The 27,115-nt window shown below is 41.1% G+C and overlaps 1 long non-coding RNA gene across 1 annotated transcript in view; it reads right to left on the minus strand.

The window, feature by feature from the left end:
- LOC141577112 (uncharacterized) overlaps window positions 1–20,123 on the minus strand; it is a 309,659-nt gene extending 289,536 nt beyond the window's left edge. The window contains exon 1 of the long non-coding RNA XR_012505709.1: window positions 19,801–20,123. This is a non-coding gene — a long non-coding RNA (uncharacterized LOC141577112). The remainder of the gene's footprint in view (window positions 1–19,800) is intronic.
- Between the last annotated feature and the right edge of the window lie 6,992 nt (window positions 20,124–27,115).

A 27,115-nucleotide genomic window follows, 5' to 3' on the forward strand; every position in this document is an offset into this window, starting at 1 on the left:
TATCAGAGGGGTGATCATGAGAATGATAGAAAAGCATAAAGACTATTAGAGCCAGAAGAAAACAGAACTCTTCATTAGCCCAAGCTTAGAGGGGGAAGTCCAAGTCTAAAGGCTTCTGTGAATCTGCACAACTGAGCCTGATTCCTTTTGGTTATTAGGCTTCCTGGGGGTGGGGTGGGAGGAAGGACCTCTTTAGAACTTTCCAACTGAAAATCCTGTGAATCTATTAAAAAAAGCATTTCGCTTTCTTTCCAGCACATTTATCACCATTTTATTCTTGCCTGAGCCACTTCTGAAATTCAATTTAATATGAGAGAACTTAACGGTATTTTTTTTAAACAGTGATATTCTGAGAAATGTAAATATCTGGAGAGAGAGCAGGTGCACATGGTCACTTGGGGGTAAGACGACGACACATTATGGCTTCAAAACTGCCGTCACACCTCTCAGAATCACATTTTCACCTGCCATCGAGCCTCGCTTTCAGGTCGCTCTGTGGCCTACGGCTCCCCCACTGTGACTTCAGCCGCTCCTATAAAAGCCGTCTTTCCACTCTGAGAAGTGCTACAGGCCAGCCGGGGCAAACATAAGCAAGAATAACTGAGTAAACAAAGCCAGATGCAACGTGAATGCAAGTTAAAAAAAGAATACCTTTCAAGGGGAAAGACTAAAGATCTGGTTTTGTGATACTGAAGTTAGTTACTGCTTAACATCCTAATGAGCAATGAACACTGGATTTAAAAACGGGTTAAAACGGAGGGGGGCTGGAGGTAAGTAATACATTTGTATTCTTTAATATTATCGAATTTCTTCTTCTAAAAGAAAATTTCCGACCAAATAGTCTGAATTTGATGGTTCTTCCACAAAATTGGGTAAATACTGTCATTGATAGTCGGGATGACAGACAGAAATAGCTGGACTCTGAATGACGTGACAAGTCAAAACATCAACTATGTCTATATGCAAAGAACTTAAGTAGGGGACAAAAATAGAACTGATTAACTATAGGGATGACATTCACTTGAAAACAAATGAAAAAAATCACTATGAATAGACTTCATATAAAACTTTGAGAGTCTGGGTGATTGATGGAAATAGTTGTCATTCATATCAGACTAGCTGAACACTTGTCCTCACAGGGAAAATCTAAATGCCTAAATGAATCTATTTCCCACGCTGCCCATACACTACTTGACGTGAGCTCGTTGTATGAGGGAGAGTTCTTTGTTTATTTGCACCTAGGGTTTTGTTTAACTTTCTCAGTAGTATTTAAGATGGACAATGTCTTTCACAGTGTCAGATAATACACTTAAATTCATAAGTGGATTATTTGCACTCAGCTTGAAATTCTAATTCTCTAAACCTCAAAGTAGGAGAAATATCAGCCATTTAACTTGACATTTATAAAAACATAAAACCATTACCATTTCTTAGATCTGTATGTCCTGCAAATCAGTGAGTCCAAAATAACACTCAAGATCAAAAGTCAGTATCAACCAGACTTTTTTTCCTCCCCCCAAACAAAACATGCCATTAGGGATATTCTGAAGAAATGTTTAAACCATGCAATAATGGAGGCTTGAGAAGAAATGTATTATGGAAGGCAAAAGCAAAAAAAACCCCACAAAATAACAGGAAAAAACAAAACAACAAAAACATACATAAGCAATAAAAAGAACTACTATTAGAATTACTTGCTATCTTGGAAACTTTGTTTAAAGTAAATTAAATTAAATAATAGCATAGATGAAATCCTCAGTGCCTCACTGTCTGAGTGATAAAACCAAAAGACATTCTTCTGTTGAGTTAAAAAAAAAAAGCAAACCAACAACAACTTCTCCTTATTAAAGAAGGGAACACACATTTCTGTACTACAAATGATACAGGATGGAAGTGGGCAGGGTACTCAAGGAATGACAGTAATTTAACACCAAAATGGTGGAAGATTCACCAACTCCTAGCTGGCCTTGAGGATTAAGAGGTTTAACTTCTAGTAGACCTTGAGCTTCATTATATGCTTATTGTAACAACGTGATAAATAACATGCCTGCAGGTGCCATGACAGTCCCAAGGGTAACCGCAATGGTCCCACCTATACGCCTGTGAAGCTGAGACCATAAAAAAACTGACACCACCACGCCTAGTGGCCTTTTTCTCTCTCTCCGCTTTGGAGACGGCACGCACTCTGTCTATGGAGTGTGTACCTACCTGAGCACCCAATCCCCACACCTTTTTCCTTGCCTTTCTTTCTCTTGCCTTGTACTTCATGCAGTATGTATCTCTCTAAATAAATCTACCTCTACTCAATGGTGGCTCACACTTGAATTCTTTCCTGTGTGAAGCCAAAGACCCACACTTGGCAGGGCACGTTCCACGGGCTCAATCGAGACCTCCTCACACCCCACATCTGTTTTTCCTGCATCACAAACATCAATTTACCCCAAATACTGCCCATCCAGGCAATGATAAATAGATAGGAAGGGAGACAGAGACGAGAGACTGAGACCTTAACATGCATTTGGTAGAAATTCTAAAGGAACAAAAAAGAAGGAAAGATAGAAAAGTAGTATTTGAATAATAGTAGCTAAATTTTTTCCAGAATGAAAGAAAAACCACATTTTAAATTAAAAGAAAGCTGCTAGTGCCATGGATAAACACAGTAAGTCCACATATAGACACACTGTCATTACCCTCCAGAAAGAAAAAAAAGAAAATCTCAAATTACTAGCAAAGACCAACAATCTTCAAAGGAAAGACAGCTCAACTGAAAGCTGACTTTTCAGGAGCAACAAGAGAGTCCATTCTGGGCAGGGCAAACAAAAACAAAAACAAAAATACACCAGAAAAAAAACAAAACAAAAAAAAACCAGAAAACAAAAACAAAAACACGTCAACCAAGAAACGTTATCAAATCAGTCATTCAAAATCCAGAACAGACTATTTATAGGCATATGAATACTGTTTACCAAATGAACACAACTATCAAGGGAAGAAAACTGAACTCAAAGAGAAAGCATGGAGTTTACAAAACTACGGTGAGCACAAATCTTGATTTGAAATACTGGTAGGCTTTTAGGTGACCATAGAATTAATTGTATAGCTTGTCATAATTAAACTTTTATTTTGAAATAACTGCGGATTACTATGCAGTTTTAAGAAAGACGACCGGTTCAGGAAGGAACACACAGGAGGGAAGGCTCTTGTTTAAATTAAAATAATGAAGGTTGACATTAATGTGCAGGGCATGCTAGAATGATTGGGTGAAAAACAAATCAGCATTTCTATTTGATTATAATACAGATGTATTCGTTCAAGAATCATTAATGGAGGATATTATGCTAAGAAACAGGACATCTATGATTTTTTGTAATAAAGAGTCTGACCTCATTATTTGATATTTTTATTGGCAGGTTGTAAGCCTCATACGTCTCTCTTCACTTTCTGGTCCCCATCTGAGTCAATGGGTGAGGTCTTCCCTTCTTTGTCACTGGCAGAAGTTTCAAACTAAGCAGGCCCCTGCCCACCTATAGGAACTCATCCAGGATATAACTGCTAAAAGCAATGTAACACTGGTCTTTCTCTGTTCTCCGCTCTCTCTCAAACCATTTCTGGGCCAGCTTAAGGAGGGAAGGAGGAGAGAAAGAGGGAGGGAAGGAAGGTAGGAAGGAAAGAAGGAAAAGTCTCTTTATTTGAGTAATGTATCTGTTCATACCCTCTTGATATGTATGTGGCATTATCAATTCCAACACTCAAACCAAATTTTGCATGGGGTCCATCCCATCTATTCAGGAGTGAATCCTAAATTCAAGATTATTCCTGTTTATTCAGTCTTCAAAAGCATCTTGTTGTAAAGGAAAAATTTTATACAGTGGAGAAGTAAGACAACACCCTGACTGAGTGATCAAAGCTGACATCACTCATGAGGGGCTGACACACATAGTGTGATAACCTGAGAATGACAGGCCACCTATGTAGTTTTCCAACTCAGAAGGCATAATTTAAAACCAACCCGGAGGGAACAACAGATAAACCCAAAATGAGAAACATCCCATTAAATCTCAGATTTTATTCTTAAAATGTGTCAATGTCCTAAAAAACCAAGAAAGGTTCGAGAAACATATCAAATTATAAAATACATGACAACTGTATGCAATAGGTGACTCCAGACTGGATTCTATGTTACAGGGGAAAAGGCTACAAAAGGCCAACTGACAGAAATGGAATATGGATAGCATTTTAAAGTGTTATATTAACATCTACTGAAGTTGGTAACTGCCCTTTGTTATTTAAGAAAATATTCCTATTTGTAGGAAATATATGCTTAAGTATTCAGCTCAAAGGATCATGATGTAATAACATATCCTCAGGTGGTTCAGAAAAAATTGTGTCTGTGTGTGTGTGTATACGTATATGTACACACACACACACACACACACACACACACAGAGTATGCATGAAGAAGGATTAATAAAATGGCCACATTTAGGCTAACAGATTGCTTATTTTTATGCTTGCCCTTAAAACGGTCAACTGACCTGACTGACTGATTGCTACTCCCAGCTTCAGGACCATTGTTAAAAGAAAGCTATTAATTCTACTGTTTCTGCTTTATTCCAGTAATCAAAAGTAATAATCATACTTGGTTTCTGAGTTGTTCTCCAGGGAGAAGGTCACAGAACTGTAACCTTACAAAGTAGGCTAAATACCAAGAAGACCATACCTTGGGCACATATGAGATAAAGAGATAAAAAGTGACAACTGCTAGCTTCTGTAGAACTGGTTGCCTGGAGGCATCAGGACGCCACTCTAAGTTTTAAGAAGAGAAAATGATTCTGTTGATTGTTCATTGTTTGAGCTATGGCTCTAGAAACACCCTCCTCATCCCCAAGGTGGGTTCACAGTCTTGAAGGCACTAGCCTGCTGTGACTCCCCTTGGCCCAGCAAAGCAACAAAGCTGCCTCTTTCCTTCTAAGCTCCAAAACCCTGCCTCTGAGTATCTGGCTCGCCAGGGACGGGGGCCAGTATTTTGGCAACATCCACATCAACGATAAAACACAAAATGAGTAAAATATTAATAATCCTTGAATCTAGGTAAAGTGTATACATTCTTTTTACTACCACTACAAATTTTTCTGAAAGTTTTACTTATTTTGAAGTCAAAAGATCTTGCATGCTCTTGGATATGCACAGTCTTGAAAAATAAATGAAAATTTTTAGTGACCGATTTTTAATCGACTTGTAATATAATAAATTAATGCTTTAAATAATTTTCAAAGAAAAGTATATTTGATAACACACTTAGACATACATATCCCAGGACACGCTAAGTAATAAATATACATGCTTCAAAACTCATGGGAACGTATAGAAAGCCTGTCATGGTACTTTTATCACAAAGGATCATTGACAACAATTGCGATGAGAAATCAGCAACAGGAAGAGAGGCTTAAAGATTTGGAAGCTTAAAGTAATTCATGTTATACAAAGAAAATCAAATTGGAAATGATATTCTTAAAACTGAATGACAATCAAAATAGCATATGTTACAACTGGTAGGAAGTAACTAAAATGGTAGTTAGAGATGGAATTACTGCCACACTGAATTTTTTTTTAAACTTTAAATAAGCATTCATCTACAAAAGCTGAAACAGAACATAATAAACCAAAACAAACAAGATGGAGGAATAAAGAAGTAAAAATCAATGCAGAAATTAATCTAACGGAAAACATGATGTGATAGAAAAGGTAAAGCCAAAAATTGTATCTTATAAACTAGACAAAGCTTCAGCTAAGCTTCCTGGAATGAAAATGAATACTGGAAAAGAAAGAGACTTAACTGGAGATAGGACAGAGTTTCTGTTGTCTGAATGACAAAGGTAAATACAAAAACAAATAAAATGGCTAGTTTTCTAGGAAGAATAACAATTATCAAAACCACCCAAAACAGTAAAAAAAACGAAACAAGTTTTTTTAAATCAGCAATCAAAAACTCTATAATTTTACTTCAATAATTTTTAAAAAATCCACCCTCAATGATACTAACCAGCAAGGAGCAAATGCTTCTTTTTATTATGTAATAAATCCAGAAAACAGGAAAACAGAGAAGACTTGCAATTAATATGAAACAGGTACAGTTTGACATGGAACCTAAGAAGTTTACAGAAAGTAAAATTAGATCATTTCCTCTGTTTTCATGAATGCAGACAGACTGGTGGGGGGTGTTGTGGGTGGGATCTAAATACATTATTCATGAACATTCTAATCCAGCGTAGATCAGTCATAGTCCTAACTACAGAGATACCAGTCTCTTCTACTAGCTGTTAGCCTCTTAACAACAAGCACCGTGAATTCTCCGTTTGGACACCATGGCAGAAAAGCTCTTCAACAGGCAGAGCAAAGAGAATCAACTATGGAGGATCTCCCATGTCGGTTATTTCATTGTTTTCTTCTAGATCTGCAAATTCTAGCCCCAGAGAAATTCATTAGACATAGGGAGACCTAGGCAGGGCCTAGGCACGCTTTTCCCAAAAACAAAACAAATTCTGCAGATGATTCTAATGTCCAGCTCTAATTCATAACTACTATGCTTGCACAGGGTACAAGGTCCACACATGAAAGATGCTCAGTAAGTGCTTGTTAAACAGAACTTAGTTTGTGATACTTACCCCGTCCTGGCTTTTTCTCCTGGCTTCTCATATCTCTCTTCAGAGGGGGGTCTTTCCTACCACCAAGTTTTAGTCTACTTAGCCCACATCTGCCTTTGTTTACACTGCACTGAGCTCCCAAGGCTCACTCTTTCAGCTTCCCTACCTTACCAAAGCCCATAAGCCGTATCAAACCCACTGGATTCCTGGAGTATAGACGCCACTGAAAGAATGAGGACCCAAGATGACAGAAACCCTCAGTCTAAGGAATCAATAGTCAATGACTACATAGCTCAGGCTGACATCTTCCTGATCAGATTTGCTCCCAGTAACTGTCATTTTAAAGGGCTTCATGGCCAGCCTCCTGAGATTCAAGATGCTAGCATGAGACTGTTCTTATGAACAAAGACAAAATAAGCTGAAAAAAATATGAGCTGCAGTTTATTAACAAGTAGTGCCATCTCTACAATCTTTGATAGCTTTAGAAGCATATTAACTATCACAGCCAGGCAAATGGTGAGGATGTCCCTTGTTCCCAATTTAGGGTTAAAAGTCTGATGTCTTCTCAGGATAGGACTATATGGAAGTGTTCCTCACCCCTACTTCCATTCCTGCCCCCACACACTCAAATCTCCTGCCTTAGCTTGCTGTTGTAAGGAATCCCTTTGAGTGGAAGTGGAGAGGCAAGGAAGGGGCCGAGGGACCTACTAAAAGACATCACATCCCGAGAAATGAAGATGCCCAGCAGAATCACCTTGGCATAGTGACAAAGCGCACCGTAGTGGGGAAGTCCAGACCTTGTATATACTACAACCTAATCTGAACCATAGATATGTGAAGATGGGGCATGAAGGAGGAAAAAGGGGCAGGAAGAAGTTTCCTGATTAACTCTGAAAGAGGAAAGAACTGTGTAATTAGTTTCTTAGAAGAAACTTGGGAGGCCCAAGCAGCACTGCTTTGAGGACCACCTAATGGTGAGATGCCAAGGGCTGAGGGGCCTTCCCCTCACTTTATCACACACTGTTGGGCAGCCATGGCACCAGGGAGGCTCCAACACATTGGCTTGGTGCTCTGCCGTGTGGACATACCTGTGAGCACCCTTGCACACCTTCCTGGGGAATTAAGGAAACCCTCTGTGTAGATGGGTTAGGAGAAAAAGATATAGATGTAGCTAAGATGGATTTTCCCAGAAGGCAGATCACTTGAGGAAAATCTCAATTAATTTTTCCATTTACAATTAGCGTGACCTCATCTTTTCCTACAGGCTGACAATCAAGGAATCGAAGGTTACTTAAATATCAAGTACCTTTATGAATGACAAATTTAAATGGGAAAGGAGATCCCGATTCCCCAGTAAAACACTGAGGATGCTACAGAGGAAGGTGAAGATACATTTCCTTAATTATTTCATCTGATAGACACTGTCACTGTGCAAACATCACATTGGAAGAACAAGCTGACCAGTAACTTTTCATTAAGTATCCATGTATATTCTGTCCCAACTGTGTCTACCCCAGTGTACAAGAAAATTCTTGGGAAAAACTTCAGGTGGTTTCTGCTACTAGGCCAGAAGCATGTTTCTCTTATGTAAATATTATTTTCCACTCACTTCGAGAATGATCTCATAGCTAGAATAGGTGACATTATTCTAAGTCCTCTTCCAAATTTATTTCCTTTATGACTGAGTCCATGCTGCTAGCTTCTGATCTCTCTACTCTATTTTATTTGCTATGCTGATATTCATCTCACAGATTGCAGGCAACTGCTGAATATTTTTCTGTGTATATTGATTGAATACAATCAACAATTATTAGCAAATGAGCTCCAACAGAACCACACATGCTCCCGAACACCCAGCTGCGTAAGTTGTCAATGTAAAGTCTTTCTAGAGCTGCTGATGATTGATTTGGGGGAGAACAGATGTATGCACACGAGATAATCGGCAAACAGGCCAAAATGGTTTATAATGAGATTTTATATTGTGTGACTCAGTTTATTAGTGAGATAGATCGTAAAAGAGAGAGATCAATGCAGTTTGAGTCACCTAGAAATTTTACAGTAGGCTAAATTTGTGTTGGCACTGGAAGGATGGCTAAGAACTGTAAAAGCAGTAAAAAAAAAAAAAAGGAAGTTTGAATTAAAAAATAATTTTTGAGAACCCAGTATCTGAACCTATTTCATATGTCTGAGGAGTTCCCTACTATGTAAGATAGAGTTGTCTTACAAATGCAGATGCTGAAAATATCACATGACCTTATTTTCCAATTAGCCCTTTCAGTTTGGGCATGGACACATGACTTGGGTTTGCCAAATCAAATGTTCCTATCCCAGACTCTTAATCAGAAGCTGGACATTGCAGAGGGCAGGGACTTTTTGCCAAGTGGCAGGTGCAGTGGATCTTCCCTAGACCAGTCTGAGACATCACTTTGGATTCATGGCCTCAAAGCTTGGCTTTCTGGCTCTCCTGAATATTCTCATAAGCCACCTTACATTCTTTTAATACATACTACTTTCAACAGAAACCACCTCTGGTTAGCTTCAGTAGTTTTCTACCAACAATCTGGAATGAAGTAGGAGTGTTGCACATGTAGAAACACTAGATGTGAGACAGAGACAAAACAGCAGAAGGAGACAATAATCGGGAGATAATGGGAAAGGGAGCCTCACCTTTACTCCAATCTACCTGACAGTTCCACATGGGCTCATAAAATTAACCACACACACTCAACAAAAAAAGACAGGATGCCAGACTGGACAAAAGAGACGGTTACACCAATCTCTGGTTGTTCTTCTCCCAGTCTGATCCCAATACATGATAGTCCCATGATCTGAACATTTTCTCTCACCGGCCTGGCTAACAGAGGGTATAATAGCAATAACTTCTTACATTTGGGTCTTAATATCCCTCTTTGGGTCCCATGAAGACAACCCTCTGGAGAGAAGCTGAGGGTGACTAGCCTAAAAATATGCTACATTAACAACTTGCAAAATAATTCACTGAAGAGCTAGCTTAAAAGGCAGATTCCTGGGCCAGCTCTCCCAAGATATAGTCATTAGATGGCCGGGGATGGCCCTGGGACCTGCATCTTGATAAGCTGCCTGGGCTGTCCTTGAACACATGCAAGTTAGGGAACCAGTGACCTAAGGGCTCAAACTGAGTTTCAACACATCTTTGGATAAGGGCTGGATCTTACATCGAATTTTTTTAAAGTTCTATCCAGCAGAAAAAGGTTGTGTGTGCTCTCCATTGATCAGTTCATCAGAATTGGGGTTTCTTCACTCTTATATCATAGAGGCAGGATCTAATTATTGTTTTTCCCTCTTCATTTTAATTAGGGATTCTAAAATTCATGATAATTTAGGAACATTCTCTCTTGGCAAAGAGAGACCATTGATGATCATTAAAAACTATTTCTCACAACTATTGAAGAAGCCAGGTTAAACCAGAATGTATCCATCCTGACTCTTGTGTTCATCCTTTCCAAGTGAGTTAAGGATGGCATCTTTAGTAAGTTTCCCATTCACATGGGAAACTAAGTCCGGGAAGCTAGAAAGGAACTAGGCATATGGAAAAATTTAAACTGAAGATCTGAAGCACAGGGAGTTTTTGTGGCTGTAGCCAACAGACTGAAAATTTGGCTGTCACCTTCCTCTCACCTGTTTCATAATCCTGGTAGCATGGATTCTCAAGAGCCCCACGTTTACTTTCTGGAGTAGGGGATCTATTTGGTTGCTTTAGTTGCTCTAACAAGTTGCCACAAGCTCGGTAACTTAAAGCAACAGAAATGTATTCTTTCACAGTCTTGGAGGCAGAAGTACGCAATCAAGGTCCTAGCATGGCCACATTCCCTCTGGAAGCTCCAGAGGGTAACCCATGCTTGACCTCTTTGAGCCTCTGGTGACTATGGGCATTCTTGGTTTGTGACCACATCATACCAACCTCTGCCTCTCTGCTCACAGGGCTTCCTCTACTTCCATCAGTCAAACCTCCCTCTGCTTCCCTCTTACAAGAACACTTTTCATTGGACTGAGGGCCCACTCGGATAACCCAAGATACACAATTCTCCTCCCCAAATCCTTAATTTAATCACATGTTTTGGCACATGATACAATATATACTCTTATCCAAGTAATATTAATAGGTTCCAAGAATTAGGACATGGACCTGTCTCCCAGGGGCCACCATTTGGGGGACTTGACTGTACATTTAGGGGAAAGCAATATCCTTCTAAACACAAAGTTATCTCTGTACGTGTTTTTTTCTGGGTAGAGAATTCAGTTTCCCTTAGATGCTCAAAATGTTCTTGATTCAAAAAGATGTTTTTAATTACTGCCTTAGTAATAAAGGGAGTTGAACAATACTTGGACAATATATAGTCCAGCTTCTTCAACTGCCAATTAGAGATTTATTAAAATTTCTGCTTGTGTCTGTCCCCCACCGCCTTCTCTCTCACCGTGGGCTCCTGGGCTACTCTGAGACGGCATGTATGGGATTTGCCACTAGTTTCCCGACTGATGGGAAGGGGGATTTGCCTGTGTCACTGCACTGCTTCACTAATGTCACTGCTCATCTCTGAGCCTCAGATACTCTCCTCTTCAAAGAAGTCAAACAGTCCTGAAAGAACTAATTTACTCAGGTCTTTCCAGACATCTCATAAAACTAGGTGGTCATTACAAAATGATACCTGTCCCTTGGCCCTCCACGACCACTTCATGACTTTTACTGGATAAAATATCGTGCCCCCAGATTTCCTGGAATCCCTCCTTCCCCATCTGGCTCCCACCCAGAGGTAAAAATAAATAATTTTATGTCTTCAGCTGTAAGAAGCTAGGATGGGATTTCTCTCAACAAATATGGCCATGAAGCACTTCTAAGCTCTGGTAAGGAAGGGGATCTCCTAGGCAAGATGACGATAAGAGCTCAAGAGAGAAAGAAGAGAGAATAAACCTATGGACGAAACATGAAATAATCAGTGTTTTGTACATTCATAGTGTCAGGTGCTTCCTCTCGCATCCTTTACACTTTTCAGTGTACCGCTCTTCACTTCAGTGTCCCCCAGCTTTGTCCTCAGTTTTCCCTATTTGCACATCAGATTATCAGATTTAATTTATACCTTACAAAAATTTACCTGTTTCTGAAGATGTAATTCCATCCGTTAAGTCATGTGTACATGCCATATTTATCCAATTCTATTATTTTTCATGTGCTAACTCACTTTTACTTAAATACATATCCTAGTGCACAGCTTAATGTGCTAACCTATTCTGCTCTAACACCAATTAAAGGTCACTATTAAAGTTTGGAAAGTGTCCATGAGTTATTCCCAATTTATTTGCATACTTGTGGTAGGTCATTTCATCCTTGGGAAATACTGCCTTCATTAATTAATTTACTTATTCAATGTTTGCTTGTTGTGTGCTATAATCTAAGGATTTCACATCCCAATGTGTGTCTCTTAATAGCCCTAAGGAATGAAAAGCTTTGCTCTTGATTTAAAAGGAATCCACCCATCACGCAAAAGAGGAGAGCAGCCTTTAAGCACCATTTGAGAATATCTGTGATCACACAGGCATGTGTATCCCATCTCTTGGGAATACTGTTAAAGAAAAAAAGAAAGACTCCAAGACACCAACTCCTGACTCAGATTTCTTGCTAGTTTTTCAGCTGTCTTGCCTTTTAATGATGCCCTACCTAGCAATCAGTTTTATAACTCAGACTCTCTACTGTGAATTGGGCAGCTCAGAAAGCGTTAAGTCTCTAGCCTGATCACATACTTGCAAAGAGAAAGGTTGTGTCAGGACAAATGGAACACATGTTTTATTGAAGGAGCTAGAGGTGAAGAATGCAGACAGAGAGCAGCTCTCCTCACTGGGACTGAGAATTAAAGTAGCAGGACACGTGGATGAGAAGCCCTTGGGTTCTTTAAGAAGACAAGACTAGAGATAAGGTTGACCATGGCAAGCTGTCAGCAGCCTACATTTGTACAGATCAAACACCTGGAAAAGAACTGAGAGCTGGAAGAGGAGTCACAGAGAGGCTACAGCATGCCTGGCCTTGAAATTTTCTCATCTGCTTTTCTGGATTCATTTCTTTATCTATAATTAAGATATCTCAAATAAGTAAGCCTTGATATATGGTTACCAAAAGTGCAGGGTCTTATATGTGCAATCAAAAAAAAAAAGATACAAATTTTATTTACACACCAGAAACAGACTCATGGACATAGAAAACAAACGGGTTATCAGGGTGGAAAATTGAGGGTGGAGAGGGATAGATTAGGAGTTTGGGTTCAAATGTTGGCTTCATCACTTTCTAACTAGGTGGTCTGGAACAAATAATTTTAAGCCTCAATTATTTTGAGCATCAGTTTCCTCCAGCACAAATAGATGATTGGGAGAATTAAAGAAAGCCATGCCATGAATGTATGGCCCAGATCTGCTACCCAGCAAATGCTCAGAAAATGTAGCCAGAATCATCACCACTCTATGAATCAGTCCAAGTCAGGAATCAGACCTGAGTAACTGAGAGTCTGTAGGTGACGTGAAACAATATAGAGTGAAAATGAGGTGGATACTTGCTAGATAAATCCCAACTTAGAGTTGTAATTAGATGTCTCCCATGGACTGAGTGCCAAATGTATCCAAGGGCATTCATCAGAATTTCTAGAGCAGTTTTAAAAAAGTAGGAGCCTCTGAGCCGCACGGTAGGAGGGAAGAGGATCTCATGCAGTAGATTTAAAAGGAATCACCAAGACTTAGTTTTATTTTTGAGCGTTTAAGGAGTTAAGGGTAAGCATAAAACATTACAAAAATACTTCTGTATGTGCCATCTAGAGATGAAACAATTTTTAATATTTGTTTCCAGGATTTGTGTTTTTTGCAAAGATATTACCTCACAGGTAAAGTCTCCTTGGCTTCTTGTTTGCTCAACAGGTCATTCTAATTGGCACCAGAAGTGGACCCCGTGCTGAAGGCGTAGCTTCCTGCTTATTCACACCCGGCTTCCCAATTACACCCCTTCCCACGCCTCAACAAAAAGCCATTCCATCACTCCCCAAACCACCACCCTCCCTTAGGTAACAGGGACCTGGAGGCAATGTGCTTCCTGACCACAGACCCTCTCCTGACTTGCTGATTCACTCCAAGGGTTCACATGCTTCAACATGGTTTCCTTTCCCAGTCCCCTAGGCTGGGACAACTCCTGGTCATGGACTTATCAGACAGGAGTGAGTCCACAGAGCACTTGCTGTGGGTCTGAAGCATTCAGATGGGCTTTTTAGTACTTCAGCTGCACCTCTCTCCAACTCTTAACGCAACTCCTCCCTGGAGAACCCCTGACAAAGATGTAAAATTGCACAAACACATCAGTGAACTGGACCTAGCGACGCACCAGAAAGTCAGAACAGATAAAATCTCCTTTCTGTCAGTCTGCAGCCTTAATTACAGCATCACCGCCGCTCATGACCCATCTTTCTTGGCAGGCTGTGTAAGCAGAGAGACCACGGAACACTTAACAAATGCAGAGGTTACGGAGCCCAGAGAGATAAACCCTTAGGACTCTATGAAGTATGTTTTAAGCAACGGTGAACACAAATTCCGTCTGTGGAGTTATCTGGATGAAAGGCATGGTACAAATGCAGCTCATTATCATTAAGCAACTGTTCGAGCGGGATGAGCAAAGCTCTGCCTCCCCACCCTCTCCTTCCTATAGTGAAGAAAAGGACTGAACTGGTCCCTGCCCACTGACAGCAGAAAATGCAGCGCAGAAGGAAATCTTGACGCTTGAATTTTCAAGCCCGGAGTCCTTACAGACAAAGCGCCTCACTCTCCGTTTATGAACGCTATTAAATTCTTAGGTTAGGCCGCATTCTGACCCAAGTCCTTGCCCCCCTGAGCAAATGATGCACCGTTCGTATCTAACAATCAGAAGCGACTCACCCTGGCGTTGGCACTGAAGGCAGAAGCACGTCGTGGGCACAGAGAGAAGATGGAGGAGCAGGCGCCCAGGCCACGGAGAGGACTGGCTGGAAGAGGGTGGGCCAAACAGAACACAGCTGCTGGCGTTCAGTTAAACAGAAGTGCAGTGATGCTAATGGGCAACACCTGGCCGAGGGGGCGAGGCCACGCCCCGTAGTCACAGAAACACCTGACACCGCTAATAAGGGGCACGTGGTTACCTTTTGACGCCCACGTACTGAAGCCAGCAGCTTGCCAAGACATGTGCATCTGCTGAAACTGTAAAACACTGATTTTTGGGTCTAGAGTTTCTGAAGGAGATCAGAAAATTTAGATCTGGGCCTAAGAATTTGCTTTTCTTGTAAGATTACAGGTGAGGCTGGTGCTGCTAGCGGAGGGAAGACACTGGCAGAGCCTAAGAGGCCAGAGAGGAGAAAGGAGAAAACAGGCCTGGGCCAGGCTCCCTGGTGTACTCAGTAACCCTAAGGCCGTCACTTCCCACTTCTGGCCTCAGCTGAGACATCTGAATTAGATCAGCGCTTCCCAGAGTGTGTTTCTTTTCATCTGCAACTGAATCACCCAGGCTGCTGGTGAAGGCTGCTGCAGATTCCTGGCCCTAAGCCCAGATATCAGAATCCTGGGGCTGGTGCCTGGGGTTATATATCTTCACCATCATGATTTTTTTTTTTAAATTACTAAAGTTTGAGCATGACTAAACTACACAACTTCTAGTGTATCTGTTAGCCCAAAGATGCCATAAAAACTGTTGATACAAGAAATAAAATGTCATTTGCTGCACCTGAATCATCATCTCCTTGTAAATTAAACCTTGGGGATTAAAATCCAAACAGATTATTTTGAAAAAAATTAACTCAATCCCAGCTGTGTACTAAAACCACCCATACTGCTTATAAATCAAAATGCAAGCAGAGATTCCCAAGTTTAAAGCTACATTTTAGGAATCAGAGTGGAGGGGGAAGAGGTAAGAAGATTCAAGGGGGAAAGCAAAAGACTCTCAATCCCCCTTTGTCATAATACTTATCACCTGTGTTAGGGTTGTCGGGCAAAGCAAAACCAATGGGATAGACCGAGAGAGCGGGAGAGAGAGGTTTTACATGAAGAAATTAACTCACAAAGTTATGGAGACAGACAAGACCCAAATCTGCAGGCTGCAGACCCAAGACCCCGAAAGCACAGATACTGCAGTTTAGGTTCAGAGACCTTCTGTTGGCCCCATTCTTTCTCCTTCGAGGGAGGTCAATGTTTGTTCTCTTAAGGCCTTCAATTGACTTGATGTGGACAATCCACATGATGGAGAGCAACCTGCTTTACTCAGCGTTCACTCATTTAAATGTTCATCTCATCTTTAAAAAAAAAAAAAAAGTCGCATAGAAACATCCAGAATAATGTTTGACCAAATATCTGGGCACTGTGGCCCAGCCAAGCTGACAAATAAAATTAACCACCCTATTGCCCTCTAACCTAGTACATGCTGTAACTTATCATTATATTTCTTCTCGTCACATGCTGATGAAAGTGAACAACCTCCACCAGGGCAGCGTCTGTCCACTTTGCTCACTAATGTATCCCCAGCGTCAGGAACAATGCCTGGTGCATTACAGGCACACGATAAATGTCTACTGAGTACATGTTTATCATCGTTATCATCCTCCTCATCTTCATCCAATGTGAGATAGTTATTTTGGAAAAATCAAAACTTAAACCCCCATCTATTACTCCTCATATCCAATGCTTTTCCATTTCTCCAATGGAACATCCATCTTGAGAAATATCTTTAACTCACAGGATTCTCCCAAATAAAGTGGGCGTATTTATTCATTGAACAGGATCTGTGTTCTTTAAAATCCAAATGAACTTATTTACAGAGAGTCACAGGCATAGGAAACAAACTTATGGTTACCAGAGAGAAAAGGGATGAGGGAGGGGGGGATAAATTGGGAGTTTGAGATTGGCTGATACAAACTACTATGTACAGAATAGATAAACAACAAGGTCCTCTGTACAGCACAGGGAACTATGTTCAATAGTTTATAATAGCCTAATTTGAAAAAGAAAATGAAAAAGAGTATGTATATATTTATATGTATAAATGAATCACTATGCTGTATTCCAGAGACTAAAACAATATTGTAAATCAACTACACTTCAATTTTTTAAAAATGGAGGGAAAATCCAAGGCTGATCCTTGGGCTGTGCTACAGGTGCTCTCTCTCTTCTATCAGGGATGGTCTGAGGGCTTTTCTTCAGCAGGGTAAAAGAGCACCCCAACTCTCTTGTTACCAACAGAAATCTGGGTGCTGAGCAGTCCAGGACATAGATAATGGTGCTAAGTGGCAATTATTTACAGCTTTAGTATTCCTCTTATATCTTGGCCGGCTGAGTTATGGGGTTCCTGGCTGTGGCTCCTGTGGATTCTTCCCCGCCTCCTTGCCCCATCTCAGTTTCATGGCCCTGAACTTGACAGTTATTTATGGATAATTCCTGGGCAGAGCCCTCAGTGATGAAGGAACTGTGCGTGATTCAAAAGTGCTGTGGATATTTGTAACCTGTGCAGAAAGATGTTTCAATAAATGACTGCCCAATCCTGCCAAAAGAAAACAGAATGAAAATTGATACACCAATTGGCAATAACGTGTATCAAGAAATTAACAGTGACCTTTTCCTCTGACCCAGTAATTTCACTTTGGAGAATCTATTCTGAATGTCAAGGAAGATTTATACTCAAAATGTCCATCATGATATCTGTTCTGAGAGCAAACACTGGTAACAGCTTAAATGTCCAACATAGGGTTTTGCTTAAATCACACTCACTCAGTCAAAATAAAAACAGGCAGTCTAAATATTGTTTGCAAAGTTTACAACATGTAAATAAAACTCTTCATTATGTTGAGTGAAAATTCAGTGCATAATGTTATTTTGTAAAATATGATCCATTACAAAACTGAAGAAAAAATAAACTTGTCTGAAAAAAAGACTGGGGGGGGGGAAAGACAGTATTAACATTATTATTATTTGGCTAAAGAAACTATGAGTGATTTTCTCTCTTGTTAAAAATGCCTCAGATTTTAAATACAATGCATATAAACAATTTTTTGACCCCCATGCTAAGGACATAACTCTAGTTTTTAAATTTCAAGGGGATATATTTTAATTAATTTTTAGGTCTCTAGACAAGGCCAAGACAGATTCTCTGTCTCTGTCTCTCAGCAGCTAGACGCCTTCTCTTTCCTTGCCCACCCTTGCACTAAGCCAGCCTTGAATAGAGTGACAATGTCACTCACTGTCCAAGCCTGGGTATTTCTGAGAGGGAAGCAGGTGCTACTAGTAATGACACAGAGACAACAGACATAAACCAGGACTGTCCGGAGCAAGTGAGAATGTGGGCACCTTCCCCCTGAGGGTCTTCACTTGAGCGGGCGAGGACTGGGTGGGGTCTCGTTCCCAAAGAGCCACCGGCTGCAGATGTAGGGACTGGTCTCCTGCTCTTGGTTTGCCTGCTGGAACCCAAGGCCAAGGTTCCTGGTATCCCTCAGGGCAGCTACTCTTTCAGGCTTAATTCTTTGGTTTAGCAGACTGGAATCCTGCCTTGATCTTTGTGGATCCTGTAAAAGGTCCGGCAACATCAGCTCAGTATTTGCATAACTCACCCTGCACTTTACCCAAGATCGCTGGTAGAAGTTTCCCCCTCACCTCCAACCCAGCTTTCTAGTCCATGAATTGCCAGAATTTTGCAGAGGTCAATTAGTGGCTATTAAATCTCCTGGAGAACTTCTGAAAAATACATTTCCCAAGATTTTCTCCAGAGATTCAGTAGATGATTTATGGACCAAAAGCAAGATACTTCTATCAGACTGCCTAGTCCATGGGGCAGCAGGCATCACTGAATTCACAAACACACAAAGCCCATCAGATTTACAGAATGAATGAATAAGTGAACGAATGAAGTCATTTACAAAACCACATGATGATTTATTGTTTTACAACAATATCCCACTCTTTAGCTCAAGAAGTATGTAATGTAATCATTTAGTCTCAAAACAGTTTAAATAACTGCATCATTACCTCCTTATAATCGTTAGAAGAATGAGAAACTTGGATGTTTTTTGACTAACACACGCTGTTGAATGTGGATGTTGTGAAAAAGTCAGTTTACCAAAGATCCTATGGAGAGAGAAGATAAAACTGTCTTTGGTCCTCCAAAGACTGAAACACACCTTCTATTAGCAAACTAAGTAAATCACTCTAAGAAAATATTAGTTCAACGCTCCTAAAGACATTTTATTGTGGAAAAAAAATTGCAGACTGAGATAATGAGTCTGATAATGAATTTGTTCATAAATGCCACTGAGAAGTCGGGTTAAATCAAGACAAAAGCTCAGCAGTCTCAGCTCCCTGTCACTGTACCCACAGCTGCTTCTCACCACTTTCCTTAGCTAATAGTCTATGCCTGCTTCCCAAGGTCCTTCTCATATCTATTTTCTTCTATTCCTCCCCAATCTGGCATGTAAACAATGACAAAAATCCCTTCCCTCACCCACAGTTCTTGTTTCTTTCGCTTAAATTCTTGATCTTTGTTACAAGACAATTTGATTATAGTCTTTACACCTTCCAAATGAAACCAAAGCTCAGACTCCAAGATTTTTATTTCTGGGCAAATAAAAACACATAAATGAATCCACAACATTTTGTTTTAAATCTGATGTACTAAAAAAATGTATGTACCATTTGCAAGGTGTAATTCTAATTCTAGCAGTGTCTTACATACGAAAGAGAACAAGAAAGCTCCATTCTCCCACGGAATTTACTCTTCCTCTATGGATGAAGGGTAGGGTAGAAAGCGAAAGAACAGAAATAAGACAGGAAACTAGGAAATTAACAAACATCAGTAACAAATGTATCAGTTTGGTCCAACAGAAACAACTGGCATATGTATTCTGGGGTGGTAGAGAGAACATCTCCCAAAGGGATGAGTAGAGGAAACCCAACCAGGCACCGTGCAGGACCCTGAAGCTAGAAGAGCTGGGTGTTTTTACGATCCCTAGGTCTGGAGGGGCCAGAGAAAGGGTGATAACCAAGGAGGGAGCTGTGTGGAGGGAGCTGCTTGACACAAGCTATAGCCTTGTGTAGGGAGACAGGGACAGCCCACAGCAGCCCAGCCTCTCCCTCCCTCCCCACTCACCTCCCGCTAGGTGAAACCAAGCTGGAGACTGCAGGGCAAGGGTCCTGTTGAAGTACAGCCTGCAGATCAGCCTTCTGTGGCACACAGGACACGGGAGGAGACCCAGCCCAGCAGAACAGGGGTCTATGACAGTCTTCACAATGGCTCTTAAACACTAACTGGAGACCTGGAGGAGGAGATGCTCCCCAGTGGGGGCCACATCTCAGCTGGGAAGCTGGGATCTGCAAGCTGGGGATCACTTACTCAGAAAGACCATTGGGAGAAGTCCAGCGGGGAGGCCTCTACATGTGAGGGAGCATGGCCTGTGCAAGGAGCTAAAGGAAGGCTACCGTGCATAGGAAAGAAGAAAGGAGCAGAGGGTGAAAGGAGAGGAGGGGCAGGAGGCATGTGCGTCCAAGGGACGCCGTTGGAGTGTTTTATGCGGAGAAGTGGTATGACTGGCTTTACTTGGTGCTATAATCTTAAGGGAGAACTGAAACTCAAATGGAAAAACTGCAAGTCACAGACTAAAAAGTCATCACGTCATGTTCTGGCTTGAGAAATGATCCATTCCTTTATGAGGATTTTTGTAACTTCTGTACTAATCCATCATGTATAGATACAGAAACTTAGTTCTAGGAGATCAGGTACATTTTAAATAACCCCCAGCTTCCTAAAGGGTACCTCACCACCACTGTGCACAGCCTGCAACCTCCCTGGGGACTTGGAGTTCTAAAGGGTTAGGCTCCTGTAATTTGATGCTTCCTCAGTGTTACAGAGGGCTTTAGAGAGAAAGGAGTGCCTGTAAGGGTGGGGAGTCCCTGCCCCAGAGTGTGAGTTTGTACTTTGTTTCTGAAACAGCTACTGAGGTTCTCTACCAGATGAGAAACTGACTGTGCTTTCATTATCATGAAAAATTACACGTCCTGGTAATTCAGAAGGGATTCATGGGGAGTAGCAGAATGGAAAACCCAAGTCCTAAAAGTCCAATCAGCAAGGGTTGCCTACACTTTCTTGGGAACTGAATTTCTCCTCTTCCTTTATCTCTATGCTAATTTGCTAAAAGTAAAAGGCTGCTCTGTAGTCTTTAAATGCACAGCCATTTAATAACATCAGGACCCCCTGTTTGGAAATGCATCATGATGTGGCGGTGGGATGTGAACCAAAGCAGGAGTCGGGAGACCTGGGTGCCAATGGTGATAAATTCTCTCTGCCAGGAAACTTCTCCGGTCACCTTAAGGAAGTCACTTCATTTCTCTGGGCCTCCTTCTGCCCATATATTATGACAATAAGGTTATTTATTCATTCACTCATTCCAACAATATATATTGAATATGCTATGCCTGCCACACCATGACAGGCATAGTCTCTGTGGGCTCTTACAAAGTATATGCTAGTGAGGGGAGCAGGCAATGATCAAAACAGATCCAAGTAGAGTATATAGTATGTTAGGTGATGATGAGTGCTAGAGAGTCATATATAGTAGGAAGTGTTAGGTGGGGTACAACAGATAGTAGATATGGAAGTTCTCAATGAGGGGATGATATTGGCATAAAGACCAGAAACAGGCAAGGGGTTGTATCATGTAGATATCTGGGTGAAGATTGTTCTAAGCAAAGGCAATGGCTAGTGCAAAGGCCCCGAGGCAGGAGTATGTCAGGCATGGTTGGAAACAGCCTGGAGGCCAGTGTGGCTGGAGCAAAGTGTTGGGAGGTTGAGAGAGGGGGAAGGAGGCAAGAGGAATAATAAGAAATAAAGCCAAAGAGAGAATAGGGAGTTTCATAGATCATTTTAAGTTGGGTTTAACTCTTAGAAAGTAACTAACAGATAACATTTATTGACTTCTGTATTACTTTTGTCTTTTCGTAAAACAAAGAAGATTGGAAAAAATATTCACCCTCTTCTATTCTGCCCAAGGAAGAAGGCAGACATGATTTTCCCAGGCCTTGGCATCCCGAAATTGTACCTTGGACAATATTTTGTATATGGGAATAGTTCCTGCCCTTCAAAGTTGGGAAACTGGCTTGTTTCTGTCTCCCACTGCATACCTAGTCATACCTGGTTAGTGGGTCTCCCTGTGCTGTGCAAGCTGGCCATTCTCCGATTGAATGAGTGGTGTACTCTGCCCGTGCAGCTGGCCACAAGACCTGCTCTGTGGACCCAGTTCCACCAAAGGCTTGGTGGAAAGGATGGCTTTGGAAGGGGAAGTGAGTCCTAATAAACACCAAGTCTAGGGTTCATTCTCCCAGTCTATTTTTCTAGACTGCCCTGCCTTTGGTGGATTATTGGGTTGCTTCTGTGAATGTCAAAAATGCCATTACTTTTATTACACCAAACATATGGCCTTTTTGTGTATTCTTCGTTAGTCCAGAATTATGGAAAAGGATAAAGCCCAGTAGTTGTTCCACCTTTAAGTTCTCTGGTCTTCATTACAAAGGATCTATAGTTTACCAGCATTAGAGGAAAGGAATATTGTTTATATGACTTGAAAATCCAAAAACAAACAAGTACATATTAAAGCTCAGCCATAAGTCTGGTTTTGTGCTGATATGAAACCAGTTTCAGTTATGAAATCAAGAAACCTGCATTCTAGTCTCAGTTCTGCAACTAATCCATTGTAACTCATTTAGATGGCCACTTAATTTCTTTGTATTTTATTTCTTTCATCTGTAGAAATGGAGCAAGTTCCTACTCATTTACCCTACTCACTTCACTGGTATTTTATGAGGATTGATGAAATAATATTTGTGGAAATGATTTAGAAGAACAAAACACTGATACAGTATTCACATATATGTTACTACTTTTACTATTGTAATTATTAATAATAATATTTCCATTTCTAATATAGTTTTCACATACAAGTTATTACCTTTACTACTGTGATTATTAAGAATGGTATTTCCATTTCCCCTTGGGTGTATGGAATGCAGTTTGATCCACATATCCTCAAGAACAAATCTTATCAAAACTCAGACTTCACCTCCCTGGGGCATTCTCCCTCAGCCAGTCAACAATAATGTTAATGACAGTAATGGTAACAAGAAAAAAGAGCAACATAAAATGCACATAAAAGAGGGACCCCGGATTTGAGGTTTAATGCAGCCTGAGAAGACTTGTACACCAGTAGAGAACAACGTAAGGTGCTGTGCAATCCAGCTCAGCTGTAAAGTATGCAAATAAGTGCTCTGGTTTCTTCTTTCAAAGACAGAGAGGACAAAGCTGATAGGAATTGGGGTCGGGGGAGTTGTGCCCCTTACTCTTATTCCTCCTTGAAAAACAGAGACAACCTTCAAATGAAAATGCTTCCCCTAATTCAGCTCAGACTGGCCTCAGTGGGACACTTCAGCATTTGAAAGAAGATAGGTTTTAGAGGAAGTAAAGAACCCATTGTCAATCCATCAACACGGCTGCGAGGAAACAAGATTAAGAGAAGTGGCATTTGCCAAGAAGAATGGAATCCATTTCAAATCCATGTTTCTTCAATACTGTCAAGTACTGCTGGGTGAGATTTGTTCTTTTTCCTCTAACATGTATCTCTTATTTTTTTAAATGTATTTTCAGATACACATTACTATATATAAAATAGATAAACAACAAGAACCTACTGTATAGCACAGGGAACTATATTCCATTTCTTATAATAACACATTATGGAAAAGAATCTGAAAAGAAAATAAATGTATGTATGTAAGTGCCTGTGTGACTGAATCACTTTGCTGTACACCTGAAACTAACACTGGAAATCAACTACACTTCAATAAAAAATTTAAAAAAATAAAAATAAAATGTATTTTCTTGTTTTACATGTAACATATATTCATAGTAGAGAAATCAGAATGAACACATGCAAAAAGATAAAAGTTAAAATAACATATTATTCCACCCACTAGAAATTCCTGTTACCCCTTGATATATACGTTCCAGACTCTTGATAAGTATGCACCTGGGCTGGTTCCATTTTGCTTTTCAAAAATGTGTACTGTTTATAACCTATTTTCCACTTAAAATATATATTAACTTCCTCCTACTAATTAAAGATACTGTCACAATACCATGTTTACAGTTTGTGCACACCACTTTATGTAAATGAACTAAAATGTATTTAACTGGTATTCTATTGATAAATGTCTACATCTTTTTCAAGTTTTCACTCTACTAAAAAGGAGTGTAATGACCATTCCTGTAGCTAACATTTTCATGCAATTTTGTCTAGTTCATTAGGATGAAATTCTAAGACTAGAGTCATTATTATAACAAGAATAACTTACTCTATATTATTCAAGTAATATACAAGTATATCTCATTACAAGAGATAACACACTGCTTGTTTCTCTTAGATCAAAGCGAATCCAGCCCCGAGTCACCGGTGGCTTTAATGTTCGCCATCCTCCCTGCTGCTCTTCCACTCCCTGGAGTCATACAATTCCCCGGGCCTCGTGTGTTCCAGAAGGATGGGGGCCAGGCCTCTGGAGCCCTCAGAGCTTCAGTAATGCCATCATCACCCCTCCACTGTGGCAGTCAGTGGCTAGTTTCCCACCTGCTTTGGGCACAGTCACTTGGGGGTCTTTCGGGTCCCATTCCAGCCAGTTGACAAGGAAGTATGTAACTGAGGTTCAGAAAACAAGTGTCTCATAATGTGGTCGATGCCCCTTTAAAGGGCACCTGTGGCAAAAGTCATGGAGCCCAGGGTTCCTTTACTTCTGGAACCTGGAATGTCCCTCACCCTGTGTAGACAGCAACGGCCCTTCTACTCACTTGTATCTTCATCTAGTGCACTTCCTTGATACTGCGTGTTTGCTGGTGATTCAACAGAGCTTTGAAGAAAGGGCAATTTGAACTGAGATTGAGTCATCCATATCCCCAATTTTGGAAACCAGTCCCAGCTGCCAAGGTCAAGGGGATGAGCGCCTACCCTGTCACGCATCCATTTCTGGTGTCCCCCATTGGAGGTGGTATGAAGAGCACTGCACTGAGAGATGTAGGTCTTTGCTCCAGAAGCCCAAAAGTATCTTAAGACTCTTGTCACAATTTCAGGCACACAATCAACCCTACCCTGGGACCAGGGCTGCCTGTTTTCTGCTCTTGAAATATGAATCCTCAGTCCTCTCCTCCCCTCAGGCGATAAAGCTTTAAAGATCTCCTTGGGCCTCTAAAACCTTCAAGATCAGTTGCTTCTTTGGTACTGTCTTATTGGAATTAGACACAACTTCTCCATCTCCAGCCCTGCTGTCATTTCCATCTCTGGTTTCAAGCAATCTGCAAAAAGCTACTTCACTGTACTCTTGAAATAAAAGTAAAAAGAAAAAAAACACCAACTAAATAGCTCCCAAATTTCATCATGCATCCATTTTAAGAATTTAATGCATACTTATCCTCAGTTTTTTATTCAATGACATCTTATCCATCTTTAAAGATTTCTTTAAACTGACAATTCACCATAGGAGCTCTGACCTCTGTAAACCAAAAATGTTTTCAAGCAGGGGTGATTTAACTCCCTAAGGCACAGATGGCGATGTCTGGAAACACTGTTGGCTGTTATAACTGGGAACAGGAACTGTTGGCGTCTAGTGGGTGGAGGCCAGGGATGCTGTTAAACACCCCATGATATGCAGGGCAGCGCCCACCACAAACAGCTGCCCACCACAGTCAGTAATGATGAGGTGGAGAAATGCTGCTTTAACTGGTATCGATTATTTCATACTTTATTAATGCCTGCAATCCATATTGTTTGTTCTGTAAGGTCCTTGGAGTAAGGGACCCATCTGAGAAATTTTTCTGCCATCTTCTCTGCAAACTTTCTATGTGGCTGGCTTTCAGAGCTTGTCAACTGCCTGCAAAACCCCAGTGCAAAACTCCCAAATGATGAGGGGACAGCTTGGAAGAAGCTATGTCTTCCCAGAGCCCACTGTTTAGATTAGTTGTCTCAACCCTGGCCACACCATATAATTTTCTGGGGACCTTTCAGAAGGCATCTTCATTTGGGCCTCACCCCAGACCAACTGAATCAGAGACTTGGAATGAACGGGGGCATGAATATTTTAAAAATCTTCCCCAGGGCTGCAACATGCAGCCATTCCTCTTTATACCATCCTTCAGGGTCTGTCCCTCTGTCCTCACCTCGCATCTCTCAACACACACATAAACCTACTGATGCTAATGCTATTCACAAAGAGATAGGAAAGAAAGAGAGAAGAGCTTCAAGCCTTACTCTTCTCGGAGGGATCTGCTTTAAAAATAGAAGAGATCAAAGCCTTAGGCTACCTGCTCAGTCTCTGATGGAGCGAGGTTAAGACCTCATCCCAGGAGTACTGGAGGCGCTGCGGAGCCGGAAGCCATTTCTGCCACTTCTGAAACTCCATCCTTTCTCCTGTGGCTGAAAATGGCTCTTTCCTTAGGTGGCATCACAATATACCTGCTTAAGCTCACATCTGGCCAGTAATTTGTTAATGACTCTGAGTTTGGAAGATACAAAGGACTGGATTCAAATCACACAGAGCACTTCTCCATCTCCCCGCAGTGTGGGCATGAAGACTAAGTGACATCACACGAGCGTAAAAAGGAGAACGCTCGCGACTCTACCTTGCCAGCAATGTGACTTCCCCCGACCTCTCCCTCTCCTTGACCCTTTGCTTCCTTTTGTCCTTCACTTTTTTTCCATTTTTCCATCCATTTATCCAACACATATTCCCTAAGCACCTACTCTAAGACATGCACTTCTCGAAGTAATAAGGCAAAGGGTCCGGTCTCACGTTCTTGCAGTTCAGTGGGGATGGGGAATGAGAAGCTGACAGTACACAGGAAGCAAACGGTAAGTAAGATAATGTCAGGTGGTGATTAATGGTGTAAAGGAAAAGGAAACAAACCAAAGTAACGGGCTAGAGGGTGACGTGTTGTAGGGGCAATGCTTTGGTCGAGGCAGCCGGGGTGGTCTCAATGACGAGGCATCATCTGAACAGAGAACTGAATGAGAATGAGCCTTACACACAAAGATCAACTCAGGCAGCACTGACAGCAAGATCAAAGGCCCTGGGGTGGGAACTAGCTTGGAGTTTTCAAGGCACAGAAAACAGGTCTGCATGGCTGAGACACAGGAAACATGGGATGAGGATAAGAACTGGGATTGCAGAGACCAATAGGGGTCAGAAGGTAAAAGATTTTGCAGGCCACTTGGGAGTTTGTATTTTTTGTACTCATAAGGAGGCTGTTGTAAGTAGGGAATGACGCCATCTTATTGACGTCACGGAAGATCCCTGTGGCTGCACCTGGATAAGGAAGTGGTGGGTACAGGAGTGGCTCCAGGGTGGCTAGGAGATTGCTACAATAGTCCCAGCAG

The sequence above is a fragment of the Camelus bactrianus genome, chromosome 3 (assembly GCF_048773025.1).
Source record: "Camelus bactrianus isolate YW-2024 breed Bactrian camel chromosome 3, ASM4877302v1, whole genome shotgun sequence".
Taxonomy (NCBI): Eukaryota; Metazoa; Chordata; class Mammalia; order Artiodactyla; family Camelidae; genus Camelus; species Camelus bactrianus.